Source organism: Danaus plexippus (assembly GCF_018135715.1).
Source record: "Danaus plexippus chromosome 22 unlocalized genomic scaffold, MEX_DaPlex mxdp_27, whole genome shotgun sequence".
NCBI classification, from domain to species: Eukaryota; Metazoa; Arthropoda; class Insecta; order Lepidoptera; family Nymphalidae; genus Danaus; species Danaus plexippus.
In genome coordinates, this window is record NW_026869855.1 from 1,940,175 (window position 1) to 1,958,658 (window position 18,484).

The window sequence follows — 18,484 nt, forward strand, 5'->3', positions numbered from 1 at the left end:
TTAATTGATTTCTTATTTATTAAAAAAGAATCGTTTCAAAAGTCATAACTAAGCAATGCATTGATATCATTGTTCCATTCATAATTTTGATAGTGAACCAATGTATGAGCAATCGTGTACATATATGTGTAGTGGATGTGTTTATACGGGGTGCTAATAATATATAAATGTTTTAGTTTTATTCGATAAAACTTACCATGAATTGTTGAAGGAATTGTTGTTAATTTTCAACGACTTGATTATTATGTTTAGCTTGTTTATAATTGTGCTTAAAAACTTTCAAAACCTTGTAGTTACCCTGACCAAACTGCAAATTTTTCTTCCAGATCCTTTTATTATAAATGTTATATAAACCATCACAATAATTCGGTTTCTGAACTTATAAGGAAGACATAAATTAATTATCGATATTAAAACGACATATTTAGACAGTACGAAGAAAACATAATAAGAACAACCTAACAAAATTCTCGTCTTATTTAAATAAGTCTTAACGGACATGATCATTTCTACAAAACCCATACTTATACATAAACATGTTTTGATTGATTTTGTGACATTCTAAAATTAACATGAATATTTAATTTATACCCCTGATGAGGTTTCAATTCTCCCTACTACAGTACAAAGATGACTGCAAAATATAAAGTTATTTCAAACAATGTACTTGTTATATATTATTTTCAAACAACATAAACTTAACCTTCACATACCAATGACAACTTGGAACGTAACAATAAACAATAAACAATACAATAATATATTTACATAATCGATTACATAGTGTCAGAATAATAATGACAGAATACAACACTTACATATATATCGGCGCTATCAGCTTCAATGACGGATGCAACACGAAAATAACTTAAGGCTGTCATCAATTATTATAACAACTTATTGGTCGTCGTTACTATTGTTAAAAGTAAAACGAAATCAAAGACTGTTTAAAAGGAGAATAGAACTATGTTTGAATTTTGGTATAAATATGACGTCTGGACGCACGACAGCGGACTGCAGAGTTCAGCGAGTGCGGATCATAAAGAATGTGATTATGAAGAACCTTCGAGAAATACAAGAACATTTAGAAAAATTGAAGTTTCATTTTAAAATATCTGGAACGTACTGAAACAAGTGACATTAGTCACGTCAGCGAGGCTGGCGTCCTCTCTTTAAAATAATGAATTTGTAATAAATCTGATATATACATTATATATTATACATATTTAATAATGAAAACTAAAATTTACAGTCATTTTATATTTATGTATATAGTAATCATTATCTACAATATTTAAAACTCACTAGGGTATATATCAAATAATACAGGCATAGAACTGGTGCTAATATTTTATACAATTGCAAAGTTTCTCTCAAAAAGTAGGAAGTAATCTATGAATCTGATTTTTATATTAAATCAATGTGGATGTGTACGAGCTCTATCATTTTATTAAGTGTACGAGCAAACAAGTGCCCGTACAGGATTCGTAGAAACACAAACATTATTATTATGGTAGTCAAATTTAGTTTAGATAAACATATTCATTTAGAAAAACCTTTCATAAAAATAAAAATTTCAGTGTACAATAAAATTTGTTTAAATTTAAATGAAACTAATATATTTCGGATATACTACGCGAATTTTATTATTTTTAAACTACATAATCCCGACGTTTCGGTTACTTTTCAGCAACCTTGATCACTCGCAGTCGAGATGTGAATGTCACGGTTGCTGAAATGCAACCAAAACGTCGGGATTATGTAGTTTTAAAATAATAAAATTCGCGTAATTTATCCGAAATATATTAATTTGATTTAAATGAATAAAACTCGTGAAAGTCTTAGATCTTATTATTATTATCATTTTGTAAAGATTACACAATTCTTCTTCTGTTTTATTAGGACTGCTTACAACACATTTCAATTACTTCGTAGTATTCATGTATACGGCTTGAACTTTTGATAATTAAAAAATATATATATTAATACAACTAACACTAAGAAGTTTAATTTATTAAACTATTTGTTCCTTACTTAATAAAAAAATGGATACAATTTCCAACTCTGTCCAAGGCCAATAGGGATTGAATAAAAACAAAAGCTTTTGCATATAAATTTTAATTAAAATACCCTATGGTAAACTTGACCTAGTTCAGAATAAGGCGGTTAATGTATTCATAGCGGTGATTTACTGTAAATCATTACTGAGAAGTCGCATCAAGGAAATTAATTTGTATGATGACGTCAACGAATAACTGGTGATAAGCGGCCCTGATGAAGGAGGAATTTATTATCCAGAGGAGGGTGGCAGTCGAGAACCGGAGGGGGTCCATAGAGTGGTGGACAGTCGAAAACGGCGTTCCACAGGGTTCGGTCTTGGGACCTGTCCTGTGGAATGTCGGGTATGACTGGGTCCTGCGGAGTCGCCTCCTCCCCGGGATGGGTGTCATTTGCTATGCAGATGACACCCTCGTCTTATCCCGGGGACGGAGCTACAAGGAGGCGGCGCGGCTGGCCGAGGTCGGTACTGATCTCGTGGTCAGCCGCATAGAGAGGTTGGGGCTTCGGGTCAGAATCGACAAGACCGAAGCCCTCCTCTTCCGCGGGACTGGGCGGAAAGGACCCCCGCCGGGTGCCACCCTTCTCATAGGAGGAGGGAGGGTCAGGGTGAGCCCGACCATGAAATATCTGGGGCTCACCCTTGACGGAGGGTGGACCTTCGTGCCCCATTTCAGGGAGTTGGGGCCGAAGGTCATGAGGACGGCAGGTGCGCTGGGGAAATTCCTCCCGAACCTCGGAGGACCCAGCGCAGCTTGCAGGCGGCTATACTCTGGGGTCTGTCGGAGTATAGCCACGTACGGTGCTCCCGTTTGGGCTGATCGACCGATGAGCCGCGGGGTCAAGGCCCTACTGCGCTCGGCGCAAAGGGCACCCGCGGTGAGGGTGATTAGGGGGTACCGTACGGTCTCCTGGGCCGCAGCGACGGCTCTTGCTGGCGATCCGCCCTGGGATCTGGTGGCGTCGGTTCTCGCCGAGGTGTTCTCTTACGTCTCGGGTAGGAGGGCTCTCGGAGAGAACCCTTCGTCAGAGGAGATCCAGGCGGTTCGCCGGCAGGGGGAGTCGCGCCTTATGCGGGAGTGGGGGGAGGACCTGGCGGGCCAGCCGTACGGTAAACGTACAACGGCTGCGCTCCGTCCGGTCCTAGAGCGTTGGATGAGGCGGAAACGCAAACCCCTTACTTTCCGCCTGACGCAGGTTTTCACCGGGCACGGCTGTTTCGGTGACTACTTGTGTCGGGTGGCCAGGAGAGAGCCGGGAGGAGGCTGCCATGAGTGCGGCGCTGCGGTGGACTCAGCCCAGCACACCCTCGAGGTGTTCCCGAGATGGGCTGCGCAGCGCCAAGACCTTGTGGCGGCGCTCGGCGGAGTGGGCTTGTCGCTTTCGAGTGTCGCGGAGAAGATGCTTGAGAGTGACAGGTCCTGGATGGCGGTGTCCTCCTTCTGTGAGACGGTTATGTCCACGAAGGAGGCATCTGAGCGGGAACGGGAGGTTGCGGCTGATGCACCCTCCCTCCGCAGACGACGGACGGGGGCGCGCCGGGGGCGATATCAACGCCTCCTCCAATAGCGCCCCTGCGCCCCGGGCTGGGGTCGGGCTGGTAACCCGGCTCCTGTGAAAGCCCGGCGTCGTCGGGGCGATCCTAATTGCCGGGATCGCCCCCTTTCTCCGAGGGAGTAAGTCCGGTCTTTGCCAGGACCGGCCAGTCGCTGGTGTGCCCTGTCGCTGACAGATCCGGGGTGCACCAACATAGCGGCCGATGGCTTTCGCAGTGGTTTTAGTGAGTAGGGACCTGCCCAGGTCGAGTCTCACACATCCTCTCCGGCCCCACCAAGGCCGGTGAGACGGCTCGTAAAAAGAGTTTCCCTGCGTCATCAAAAAAAAAAAAAAAAAGGAGGAATTTATTATAGCATACTATAGATACCTCTATATTCACTATGATTTCAATCGCACGTTACCCACGTGTCATGAATATTTTAATTTTAAAATACACAGCCGTTATACGTCATAACATTTCTCGTATAGAATTTCAGCCTATTTAGTAACGTTTATTCAATAAGATCTGTTTTTTTTACATGTTTGTTTAATTAGGAAATCCTCATACAAGGCATTTGATAATAAAGAATTTCCTTTTAAATTTGATAACAATTTCAAATTTTATGAAATAAATCGAATAAATTACATCTGGATCATAATAATTTTAAGCTAAAATTATACTATTATTGCAGAACACCTTATGTCTTAATTGTAAAAATGGTTGTTTACACACAATTAAGAATATTCATAACAAATGCTGATGAGTGTAAAAACACGGTTAAAGACTGATTGGAAAATGTAGGAAATATTAAAATTATTGTTATCTTTTAAATTTTAAGGATATCTTTAATAAGAGTTTAGAACGTGTATATAAAATATATAAATAGAAATTAAATGATAATTTTAATTGGAAAACAGAATTACTGTTGGTATTTAGTAATTCGTACCAAAGGCATAGGTTTGAGTAATTTGCAACAACGACATTAAATCCTAGTAAATTAATATTTATTTATTATTCTCATAAATTAATATTGTCTTTTTTTATCTTGTTATTGTCTTAGACCTGTCATTGTGTATTTATTTTTATAAATTTTATTAGTACAAATTGCAATATAATCGTTTATATCATTCGAGACAGCACTTTTATTTATTATATCTTTTCCAACATCAAAATAAATTTAACAAAATAAGTTAACATATAAAATTATCTTATTCAATAACTTCAATGAACCTAATTTATCAAATTCACATTTCCATAGACCTTCGTTCCTTCCTGGAAACTTCGGAACACTTCAACAGCGAGTACGTGACTTTGACCACGATGGGTTCGAATTGACTTAGAATTATTTATATTCTATGGTCGTGTTTAATATAGGGGACAAACATCTTGGTGAAGTACAGAACGCATCTGCATACAAATTATAATGGCAAGTACAAAATGCAGCGTAGACTTGCGACACAGAATTAAATTTAACATCAAAAACAGACACGGAAATTATTCCGTAATAATACATTATTGGTATCAATAACTTTTCAAAATTATGATTTTACAAAGAAATAAAGTGTCAAAAAAAGTTAATTTTGCTGTTTTATTTATCTTAATAGTTTTTAATATAAAAATAAACTGAACCGAGCCTAGAATTTTAAAAGAGCAAATTTTTTTTATTTAACCATTTTTCATGAAATGTTTGTATTTTTCCAACGTTGCAACATAAATTTATCTTGAAATATAACTGTTACATATTTGCGCAGGTTTGCGTTACGACAGTCACTAAAACAATAGAGTTATAATCGAACTTGATTGGTTTCTATGAGATACTTTAAACGTTAGTGTGGAGTGATATTAAGGAGAGCCTACACGTCACTGCAAATAATTTAAACAAAATGGTGTCCGAAGAAGTTAGATGACACAAAATGTGGTGTCGGTTTTTCACGTTTTGTGTCTTAGTAACCATAGTTCTCATGGTGGTGCTCAGTTGTATATATAGACGTCCTGTGATACATCTCTTCTTTCACAGATGTTGTGCTGACGATATTGAGAATGATCAAGTGATATTTGAGAATTTTGGTAATAATTTCCTAAGGGAACGTCTAGTCGGCGCTGAGATTGTTGAAGTAGATAATGCAACGTTATACGATGATGAAGTTGATAGTTCGAACAAAGAATTCATTACAAATGTTCATGATCCAGTACAAAGAGTGGAATATATAGAGAGAGTTGATAATTATCTATACAAAGAAGGAATTGAAGCCAAATAATTTGAAAACACAGACAAAGCCACAACAGAATTAATAAGTAATTAGACCATTTTGGATTAAAAATTTGTTATAATTTTTAGAGAATTTATTATTATAAACGTAGCTATTGCATTGTGTACATAAGAATTAAAAAACCGATATGTATTTTTATTTTACAAAACTGAGTTTATCCAAGTGGTAAGTCAATAAAGTGAAAACAGTGAAACGAGGCTAGTAAAAACACTTTTATTATAATAAAATTAAGTATTTTAAAGTTTTTTATTATGTTTTAATGTGTTGAGAACATAATCACAACGTTCTGTTAAATAAACATAATGTGGAACTAATTGTGCATTAAACTTAATATTTTCTGTTTTGTATTTTATTAAGGAAAATTTATCAAATACATTTATAAATCAAACTAATAACCATTAATTCTATACATTAATTCTTAACATTGCTTGAAAATAAATAAAGAAAAATTATTCAATATTATAGTTTTCTTGAAACATTATCATTTGAAGGCTACCACGATTTAGTCTGTACTGCGATCGAAAATGCATTTCCGTTTAATATATTTTTATACACGGACATTAACAGAAATCTTATATCGTTCATATATATATTAATAGGTATTTTAATATGAAACAAAGATCAGCTTGGAGGTTATTAGACTTAAGTCTATAGCATTTGCTCCACAGGACTTACAAGACTTATCATGCCACATCAATATTCCTTAGATATAATATTAAATAACGATAGAATCTTTACAGATCAAAAATCTTATTGCTGATAACTATTTATTGAATTGATAACATTATACATGAAATTGGAAAAGAACTCAAGTGTAAGTAATATATTGTAAGCGTTTGCTGCATAAGTCAGTACATTATTAACTTTTATTTATTTATGAGGAGAAGCTTTACGTTATCCAAATGATTTATGGTCTTTGAATTATGAAACAAAAACATTTATAGTTTCGAATATTATTAAGAAAATATATGATTTTCTACAAATTTTTAATGAAATACAATTAATATTTTATAATATATTGCAATTAGGGATATAGTATTATTATATATAATGAATATAATATATAGATCAATTACTCGGTGATTACGGAGTTCAGATTCGTTTGATGGTAATCATGAGATCCTTAGAGATTAATTACCTCTACTACATTGACAGTGAAAGCTGATTTAGGTAATATACAAGATAATAATGTTTAAACGTGAATTAAAGTGAAAAAATAATCAGTTTATTTTGTTGTAAATTTCGAAAAATAAATTAATAAATGTTTATATATTTTATGAGTTAAGAAAACAAATATAAGCAAATACAGCTTTTGTTTCGCATGTATGTATCTAACTCAATACGATATACTAAATTTAAGTTTCACAGAATTGTTACGTACGCGCAACATATTAAAAAATTAATGAACATCGCCGGGGAAACATCGTTGTATGGATGAAATTTCATATAACGAATGACGTTGCTGACTCCGCGGAACGAACACCAAGCAGTGTGAACCAGAAGATTCCTGATACCACACAGGCTATGGAATGGTATTGCTGTCCTAACATCGGGGCAATCATGTAGTCTTAGGTATAGGTTATAAGTTTTAATATGTAATTCTTATGATAATATACATATAAGTACGTTTTAAAGTTTCCTGGAACCTCCGGTTGAAACCTTTATAATTGAATGAAACTTATTTTAAAAGTTAAAATTTTAAAAATAAATAAAAACATGAAATATAGTGTCATGTGTAATGGACAAATAATTTATAGCGAGAGCAGCGCATATCTATTCGTAATGTAAACTAATGTCATAAATTGAATAGTAACTTTACATGTTTGTCTACCTATTTACGACAGAAATAACTATAATAATATGACGGGATCAATTTTATAATACACATATATGAACAGTCAGGTGTATTTTAATAAGCAAGAGTGGAATTTCAGTCTAAAATAGAATGTCACATGCAGTTAATACTTCAGTTGGAAATCCAAGACATTAAAGTTCAAATAGGTTTATTGCTTTTTATTCATTAAAGTACCACTGAATGATAAAATTATTAACATTTAACCTAAATGCTATGTTAGTGAAAATAAATTGAAGTATTTTCTAATGCGTAGCTCAAAAACGATCTTCACTTATAAATTCATAACTTTATAAATATTTACTGAATTCCAATTATTCTATGTATATAATCAGATTTTTATATTTTTTGTAAGGAAAGTACATATAATGCTATCAGTTTGTACTATTATTTCGGAAAACTTATATACTAATTCTCGCAACGGCATTCTGTTATTGCAACGATATCAGTATCTTACATAAAATCTTTCCTTTAAACCCAATAGCACAGAAGTTCATCGAGAGCAAGCGGAGTCTGGTGTTTTATGTATTTGCCAGACATTGTAAATGAGGCGACTGTGCCACTTTAACGGATCATTTGATTTTTGTTCCACTATCTCGTTGATGCAGGCTCCTTTAGTTATTTCAGATAAGTTCACTGTCAAGTAGTGCGTGAATGGGCTACATTATAAAATGTTCCAACTTATTTTTTAAACAATAAAATCATTGAAATTTAGTATTCTATTAATTTTACTTTAATACAATAATTGCTATTATTATAAGAATTTATTTATGCATTTAAAATACATATACGTATAAAATTACATTTCGAGTACACTGAAAATTTACGCCTAGGGGGATTATGGGAAAAAAGACCATTCAATTATTAACATGTTAACCAGCTTTGTGTACAATAATCCTAATTAGTCCGATACCTTATATATGAGAACAAACACACGCAATTCTGTATTCATAACAGCAATGTGATCGATAAAAACAATCCCACCAACATATCCGTTGTCAGGATGACACGTATATAATTAAGGATGTCCCTTTTGTCTATCGATTTCCTACGAATATCTCATAGGAGGATATTGCAGGAAGCCGACAAGCCGGAAAATCTATTTTAACTCTTTATCACACATTACTTAGTTATTTGAATTACATTTTGAAATAAAATATTGAAGTTTAATAATAGGAAATAATGAAAAAGATTTATGTATTTTACATTATAAAGTTGGTAATTAAAGACTGAAAGAAGTTGAAAATAAATCTAGAAACGTTATATTTTCATTGTTTTTAAAAGCTTAATTGAATACGAACTTGGCATATTTTGTTACGGAAAGTTCATTTAAGGTTGGCACTCAGTTTTTGTCACAGTTGGTTCCAGCGTGTCACCAAATGTTTGGAGAGTGTTGACAGTTCATTTAAAATGTAAAGTAGATTTAAAAAGTTGAAAGAGAGTTTCATAAAAAATTTCGATTGCACTTTAAATATGAAGAATACGTTTATATTTCGTTGGAAAATTAAAAAAAAACAATAACTTTCAATTTCAATCCGTATATAGACTGATTTATTAGTTGTGAAATTTCTGTTGAACTCTCATCACCGCTATTCAAGCTAAACACTTTAAAGAATCGGAAATATATGTTTATTATTTTTAAATTCAAACTATCGAACAAATAAAATATACACCAAACAAACGAAAATGTCATCACATGTATACACATCACACACACACCACAACACACACACACACATAGACACAAGCAAGAAATTACATAAGAATTCGTTAGAGAATTTTAGGTCAATATATAACTAAAACCAGTAAACCTATATATATATATATCTCTTATATATATATATATATATATATATATATATATATTACTAACATAATAGTAGATATTTAGGGTCGGTTTTAGGAAAAAAATAGATTTATTATTACGGATTATATTACATAGGAAATAAGTTGTAAAAAGTTACAAAGTTTTTCTATTCATTATAACTTTCGAAATTACGTTTAATCAAAATAAAACTTCTGTTACAGAGCATTAATTTTTAATATTATATATTTTTTGTGTGATTGCGTGCTCTCGTGTATAAAATATTATAATTATAATGAATATTCTATAATTCTTTATAATTTATTTATTAATGCGTTTAATTATATGAATAATCTTAATACAAAATTCGAGCTCATCACTGATTTTTTCCTTACAATAATACGTATCAACGTCATATACATATCAGCTGAAATAATAATAGTAGTGTGACCATAATTAAACCGTTTAGATGCTTTTAGGTCGATTGCTCTTCATTCATATGAGCAAAGACGTGATATTGTTGATATATTTCCTTTTCTGACTGATTTATTAAATCAGTTAAACAAATATAAAGTCTTTTTCGACGTTTAAATTAAAAACTCACCGAGTGTTTCCTATAATAATATTGAATTAAATATAAAAGAAATCATTACATTCATAGCTACAAACGGGGGAATATAGTTTTGGGTGTGAATATAGTTTTTGTTGGAGCATCTGCAATATGATAAGCAGTGCCATTTCTGTTACGTTAACGATATGTGTAAAGGTGTAGCGAGGCTTAACTCAGTAATTAAGGCTTTCAGTACTAGCTAAGTTGTTCTCACGACTGTCGTTGTAATTATAATCCAAATTCAAATAAAAAGTAGAATAAGATTTTTATAAATTATGATGCATTTAGTCGAAATATATAAATTAATAAAATTTTATATAAAAGATCCTGTTAACTAATTCAGTTACGCTTATTTACATTTCTAGTAACAGGGTCATCTAATACGAACGAGTCAAAATTATAAATAGTTTTAAACCATTTTATTGCATTGCCAATCACTAATCAAAGTTTCTGAATTTTTATATAGTATATATATATATATATATATATATATATATATGTTTATATCTGTATATACAGAAACAGTCGCATTTTATTGCATTGCCAATCACTAATCAAAGTTTCTGCATTTATATATAGTATGTATATATATATTTATGTTTATATCTGTATATACAGAAAAAGTCGCATTTTATTGCATTGCCAATCACTAATCAAAGTTTCTGAATTTATATATAGTATGTATATATATTTATGTTTATATCTGTATATACAGAAAAAGTCGCATTTTATTGCATTGCCAATCACTAATCAAAGTTTCTGAATTTATATATAGTATGTATATATATATTTATGTTTATATCTGTATATACAGAAAAAGTCGCATTTTATTGCATTGCCAATCACTAATCAAAGTTTCTGAATTTATATATAGTATGTATATATATATTATGTTTATATCTGTATATACAGAAAAAGTCGCATTTTATTGCATTGCCAATCACTAATCAAAGTTTCTGAATTTATATATAGTATGTATATATATATTTATGTTTATATCTGTATATACAGAAAAAGTCGCATTTTATTGCATTGCCAATCACTAATCAAAGTTTCTGAATTTATATATAGTATGTATATATATATTTATGTTTATATCTGTATATACAGAAAAAGTCGCATTTTATTGCATTGCCAATCACTAATCAAAGTTTCTGAATTTATATATAGTATGTATATATATATTTATGTTTATATCTGTATATACAGAAAAAGTCGCATTTTATTGCATTGCCAATCACTAATCAAAGTTTCTGAATTTATATATAGTATGTATATATATATTTATGTTTATATCTGTATATACAGAAAAAGTCGCATTTTATTGCATTGCCAATCACTAATCAAAGTTTCTGAATTATATATAGTATGTATATATATATTTATGTTTATATCTGTATATACAGAAAAAGTCGCATTTTATTGCATTGCCAATCACTAATCAAAGTTTCTGAATTTATATATAGTATGTATATATATATTTATGTTTATATCTGTATATACAGAAAAAGTCGCATTTTATTGCATTGCCAATCACTAATCAAAGTTTCTGCATTTATATATAGTATGTATATATATATTTATGTTTATATCTGTATATACAGAAAAAGTCGCATTTTATTGCATTGCCAATCACTAATCAAAGTTTCTGAATTTATATATAGTATGTATATATATATTTATGTTTATATCTGTATATACAGAAAAAGTCGCATTTTATTGCATTGCCAATCACTAATCAAAGTTTCTGAATTTATATATAGTATGTATATATATATTTATGTTTATATCTGTATATACAGAAAAAGTCGCATTTTATTGCATTGCCAATCACTAATCAAAGTTTCTGCATTTATATATAGTATGTATATATATATATTTATGTTTATATCTGTATATACAGAAAAAGTCGCATTTTATTGCATTGCCAATCAGTAATCAAAGTTTCCGAATATATATATATATATATATATATATATATATGTTTATATCTGTACATACAGAAACAGTCGTAGAAATAATAAACCATACATAAAAATATCCTCGTACATTTGAAGAACATAAAGTTTCCTTCGTTTACGCTTAATTCTTGTTTTGTTTTCGCTATAAGTAATATAATGGGATATAATAATTCATGTTTGTTTGCATTGCATATTAAAGCGATTCTAACAGAATTAAGAATGTTTTTAAAAGGTCAAACAATTATAAAATTGAGATTAAATTCTTCAAAACAGGATTAAAATAAGCTTTCTCTTATTAAAGAGGAACTACAAACATGTTTTCAGAAATCTTTATTTTTCCTTTTTTAATTACTATATTACAAAGAAAGCTAATACTTTTTCTTTGAAACTATCGTTATAATTCAAGGTTAGCTTGATTTATGCTTTTTGTAAGATTTTAAATTCCAGTTTGCATACGCAACTTATATATTCATAATATGAAATAAAGTAGGAATTAATTATATTTGGTTATGATATTTATAATGTTAATATAATCCTGTCAATTTTATATACATCAAAATATTCGGATACAACTAATTTCGCCAAGAACAGCTTAAATGAAAATATGAATATAAAATAATATAAAATTAATATTTGATTGCAAAATAGAATCGATTTAAAAAACTTACAACAGGGTATTTTGTTTACAGATTGCTATATCTTAAAACCAGTAATAATTTACAATTTTAAACACAATTTTTTTTTAGTTCTAATGCCTTACACTGCATATTCTGCTTAATTTTTTCGTCTTTTTACTACATTTCAAAGTCAGATTTTTTTTTATATTTTGTCCAGTATATTTATTGAACGTGCTACAGGCTTAGGTCGTATAAATTTATATATGTATATAAAAAAAAATATACTGAATCCTCTATAAATTAACTCGTACTCTATGTATTTAAGCTTAGTATTAACAGAGCTCTATTAAATAAAATTTTAATTCTACTCTCTGTATAATATCGATATATTTTAACGAAATATATGACCGTGTTATAACTTATATTTCCTAAGAATAAATTTATTAGGAAGGTAAAACTTTATTTTCTTTAAGTGTCATAAAAGCTTTTGGTTCTTCCATTCAAGTCACTAATGTTGCAATCGGAATGAAAACTTAGCGTGTGATATGCTTTGTATTATCACATATAGTACTTTACATTCTCGATAAATGTTTTGACCATTTTGCCAAATAACTTTTCTATATTTGGTAATATTCGAAGATGAATATTTTTACCTAATTAAGATGATTATTCTAATTTTAAGATATTCTGTAGACTTTGAAAACATGTTTTGTTACAGATTTTTAACCAGACTGCAGTAAAACGTCATAATTTTGATATTGCATCTATGTATGTATGTGCTATTTTATGTATAAAACTTATAGTTTTGATCTTTAGACTATTAAAGGTAATACAAGGTTAACGTAATCATATAATTATTTAATCTCAATAGTTTGAATTCATTTATTACAGGTGTAAAAAGGTATTCAATATTATAATCAAAATACAAGCTTTGTGGCCGTGATTACGTTTAATATAAGATTTTTCTCCAACAGTTTTACTTAGCTGTAACAATGTGAGTGGTAGTGTAGATAAGTGATAGATAGACGGAAGTGCCCAAATTATGTTCAATGAAAACAAAAAAAACTACGATTATAATTTCGGTTTATTTAAAGCATAATTAAATAGTTAAAAATAAATTGCTATGAACTAGAACTAGACGTATTAATTTGCACTAGACGAGTTGTCTATTGTAATATCAATTGAAAAATGTATATACTTTAATTATCTTTTACAAATATATATATATATGTGTGTGTGTGTGTGTGTGTGTATACAATGTATATATATTTATTTGAACATAATCGGACTGTTTTTAAAATGCTTCATCATAATTAAAACTCCAAAGGCGATTATAATATAAGTAAAATTAATTATTAGAGTAAGGAAATAAAAAAAAAACAAATATTATCCCCATTCGCATCAGGCAACGGTAAAATTTATTATATTTTTATTTTCAATTAAGGCTCCACTCAATAGAAGCTTGGCATTTTCACATAGCAGAGGCAAAGCTGCTTAAATTTCACGCTGGTCTAGGAAAATCAGGAAGGGATTATTTTTTATTTAGTTTATTAAAAAGAAATTTATTTAATATCAAAAACTCCCTCAAATGGTTCTTTAAAATTGAATTTATGTAACAAAAAAATTCACAGTTTTTTCAAGTTACAAATTGTGATGGACTCTACGAAAAAATTCTTTAAAATTACAATTGAAAAACAGGTTTAGCGCCTCCAAGTAAATTGTAATTATGGATGGAGCTGGCATAAAATGTGTGGTAATCTATGTGTGATAATGTTGGTGTGACAATGAATAAGTTGTATGTAAAACGATAGATAAAAAAAGATTGGCGACATTTTTTCTATAAAAATAATTATACTCACTTTGAATCTAAGGATTTGAGTCTTGGAAACTCATTTAACAAATGCTTACCACTGTCATTTGTTTTGTTGTAATTTTTTTTTTTACTTTATTTCACTCTATCGTTGATACAACTGTGAATGAGCCTCTTTTATTAAATATTCTGGTAATAATTCAAATTCCGTGAACAAAATGTTCTACGTATGTAACAATAGAATATGTATGCAAAGAGTAACGCAGCGTAATTATTGTAATATTTTTTATATTATTGCTTTCATAATAAAACTCTTTTCTTTGTGGTATTGATAAAATATGATATCCGAGATATTCTGATTTTAGATTCTCCCACTATTATTTTATGCACAATTCATACTTCATAATCAGAACTATGACTGCTCTATTTATTAATCAATATTTTGCCTTGTTGTCTTCATGGTGTGACGTCTTTAAATTTCGACGAAATATTTACTTCAGGACATTTTTATGACAAAAATATATGTGAAAGCGAGGGGATCCTCGTCGAAATGAGACCAAGACCCTAGTTCCTTAGAAGACTTTAGAGTTTGGGCGTTCCATGGACGGGTTTCCATTTTGACGAAAAGATAGTCTTTACTCAAAATGATGGTCTTTTAGTATTAAGGTATTCTTACAATAAATGTCAAGAATTGTATAGCAGAGATTCTACCACTGTGGCTGCAAAGAGCGACCGATGTAGAATGAATATACGATATGAATACGATTAATTTTAGACTTTTATATGGTAAATTCTGTATTACATTTGTGGGTACTTAAAACTAATAAACGGATATATTACTAATATTGTTGTCATCGATAAAGTGGATAATTTGTAAATATTTATAATGAACGAAAACACGTAAAGGAATATTTTTGATACGACGAGCCTCTCGGCGCGACATGTGTATTTAGAAGTAAAAGTTAAACAAGATAATGAAAACACATTGATCATTTGATATTAGATATTATTAAAACAATTACAGGTCTTAAATAATTTGTTTTTATAGAAATTTTTAGTACTAGCAAACATTATTTCCAATAGTAATTTGCTCACCCTCAACTTATCCGTACAGCGCATAATTTAGATTTCAAATCGAAACTTTGGCAAGCATATCTAATTAATGTTGTATGTACGCGCTATCAATATCAAGTGAAATTTACCAGTTTTTATACATTTTTATAATAAATGTTCTATTTTCAAAAATCAAAAAAAAAATTCACAATATCCATATGCAGACATATTTTAATTGGTTAAATTGTGAGGTTATCAATATATACAAAAAAAAAAAAAATCTCAAAAACTCTTACTAAGGTTAAAAAAAAACATTATTATAGCGTTTATACATATTCTATTTAATTAAAAGATATACAATAAATTGTTTATTAAGCATTTTCATGACAAAATTTCATGAATAATGGTATAATATTATTTCGTTTTCGAATTTGAATATTAAATTAAAATATGTTTTTCTTTTATATCCTAAGATTTATCGTATTTGTGTTGTTGTAGATTTTTGTTTTTTTTTTAGTTGTTTAATGTGTATGTATTATTTTCATATAGTGAGAAATAAGATATCTTAATACTTCCTGAAGTTTCTCTATATTATCATTATTTTTATATTTTTTTATCATATTATCATTTTCGGTTTTATTAAGTTTATAAATTACTTTTTCATTTATTTATTTATTATTAATTAAATACCAATGAGATATTTTTAATGACAGTTGATGGATTATTTCAAATTTACATTGGATAATTAAGCGTAAACTAATGATATGAAGTTTATAAAAATTATTTATGCAGTAGCTATTGTGAATTAATATACAAGGAAATGTTTAGTACTATATTCTGAAATAATGGTTATTCAGTCACATTCTAGATATAATACAATTTTCAAATAGTCTGGTTGTGACTGGCTCTTTCCTATATCCTTTCATTTACTATTCGGTATCAGTCCAGATCCGATTTAGAAGTTTTCTGGCTAAAATTCAATAAATCGTAATCAAACAAATTAGCGTTTGCTTCTCGTAAGACTGTAGAAGACTATTTTTTAAGTTCTCCCAAAGCTTATGCAAGAATAATTTTTGACTAAACTACTTCAGATTGGACTGAAAGAACATAAATTCTGTTAACCAAGAAACCATAAAACTTGAAGGTTAGATGTGTAAGATAGATTTTCTGTCTTTAGTCAATTTAAAAGTACTTATAATTATGACTCCGGCAAATCTAATCCTATAAGATCATGGTACTGCTGAAATAATATTCATAAAAGAAGAAACCCAATAGGAGCTTTATAACTTCACTAAAGGGAAGCGGGGGTATTCCTAGTTGTAACATTAACCTAATTGACATAATATTTAAAACCATATACAGTGATATAAATAAACTATATAAAGTATTTGAAAGCAAAGGACTGTCAGTACATGCTAATTAAAATTTGTGGGGATCCATTTATCGTAAAATAAATTTATAAACAAAAACAAAAAATATTACATGGGTACTTATCCTAAGTCCATGATCTAAAAAGTAGGTTAATATGGTGAGAGTTTTAATAATAATTAACATACAGAGCTCACATCTCTTCGGAGGCTTGAGAGTTCTAGATTGTCTGTGAGCATGGGATCCTCACCTTGTATCGAGTCAAGTGGAAAAAGTTGCAAGAAGTTGGTATTAGTTTAGCCTTATATTTCAAATTTGTCCGGAACTGAATGTCGTTAGCTTTGTGAACCCCAAGGATCCCAATACTGTGGTCGAGCATAAGTTGAATGTCCTGGAACTTTGGATCTACAGTAAATGGGGATTTTTTAGGGGATTTTTTGTATTTTTGGGATTGAACTGAACCAGATTCAGCTTACTCCATTCGGAGACCTGATCTAGGGAGGTGTCAATTTCAGATGAAAGTCTCTTTCTATATTTTTTTATTTATTGACCAGAAATATTTGCTTGGGTCATGCAGGAAGCGTCATCCTGTACAATTACTTCCATAATACCGAATGTTGCTGGTTCGTAGCATATCTTTGAGATGCAGATTAATTAGTGATAGCACTAAATCTTGGGGCACCCAATGGGCATGGGTCTTGAGCATGAACCATTAACAACGACCTGTATGCTCCGCTCAAAAGGAAGCTAACCTAGTTGCGAAAATTCCTATTTCTTTATGGAATATTGTAAATTCGAGGTTTATCATAATATCGTCATAACAGTCCACTTAATCACCCACTACTGGACATAGAGCAATCCTCTAAATCGTTGCCACTAAGCCGGGTCCTGTATTTCTAATTTAGTGTTGTATATTTCTTTGATAGAAAAATTTGTTTTGTTGTCCAATTTATGTATAAAAATATATAAGAATACAGGGTGAAACATACCAAATTAATCGTCCCACGCTAATGCTATATCCGTAATGCGTTCATATTCATATTTTTTTAATTTAAAACAAAACCGTACTTGTATTTTTTATGAAACAGCAAAAAATTCCAAATGATCTTCCATATCGCCGGCCAAAATTTCCATGACCAAAGCTAAATGATAAAATAAAAAAATACTCGAATTCACCAGCAATGCACAATAAAAAAATTGAGCAAACAGTTTTGGTCAGGATCAAAGTTTTAGCAGTTAGATGTAATTGTGAAATTAAAATTTATAACTAACAGGAGAGTTTTGGCAAAGCCCATTGAGGGATAATTCTTTCGAAAAACCGCAACTCTATAATGCAATAGACGTGACAGTATAAACTTATAACATACAAAATACGTGTATTATCCATGCAGGTTTGTGTTATTTTTATATGCTCAAATAGATTTAAGGTAAGAAATAAGAATAAAATCTATAAAAAAATATATATATAAACTAGAAAACAAATAAAATCTTTGACGTTGCAATATATTATACGGACATTAAAACACAATAATGTAGTGTACTAA

General features: G+C 30.4%; 1 long non-coding RNA gene across 1 annotated transcript; it reads left to right on the plus strand.

The window, feature by feature from the left end:
- The first annotated feature begins 5,384 nt into the window (after positions 1 to 5,384).
- LOC133320409 (uncharacterized) lies at positions 5,385 to 8,434 on the plus strand. The gene is made up of 2 exons (XR_009753779.1): positions 5,385 to 6,679; positions 7,234 to 8,434. It is a non-coding gene; the product is annotated as an uncharacterized LOC133320409 (long non-coding RNA).
- The last annotated feature ends 10,050 nt before the right edge of the window (positions 8,435 to 18,484 follow it).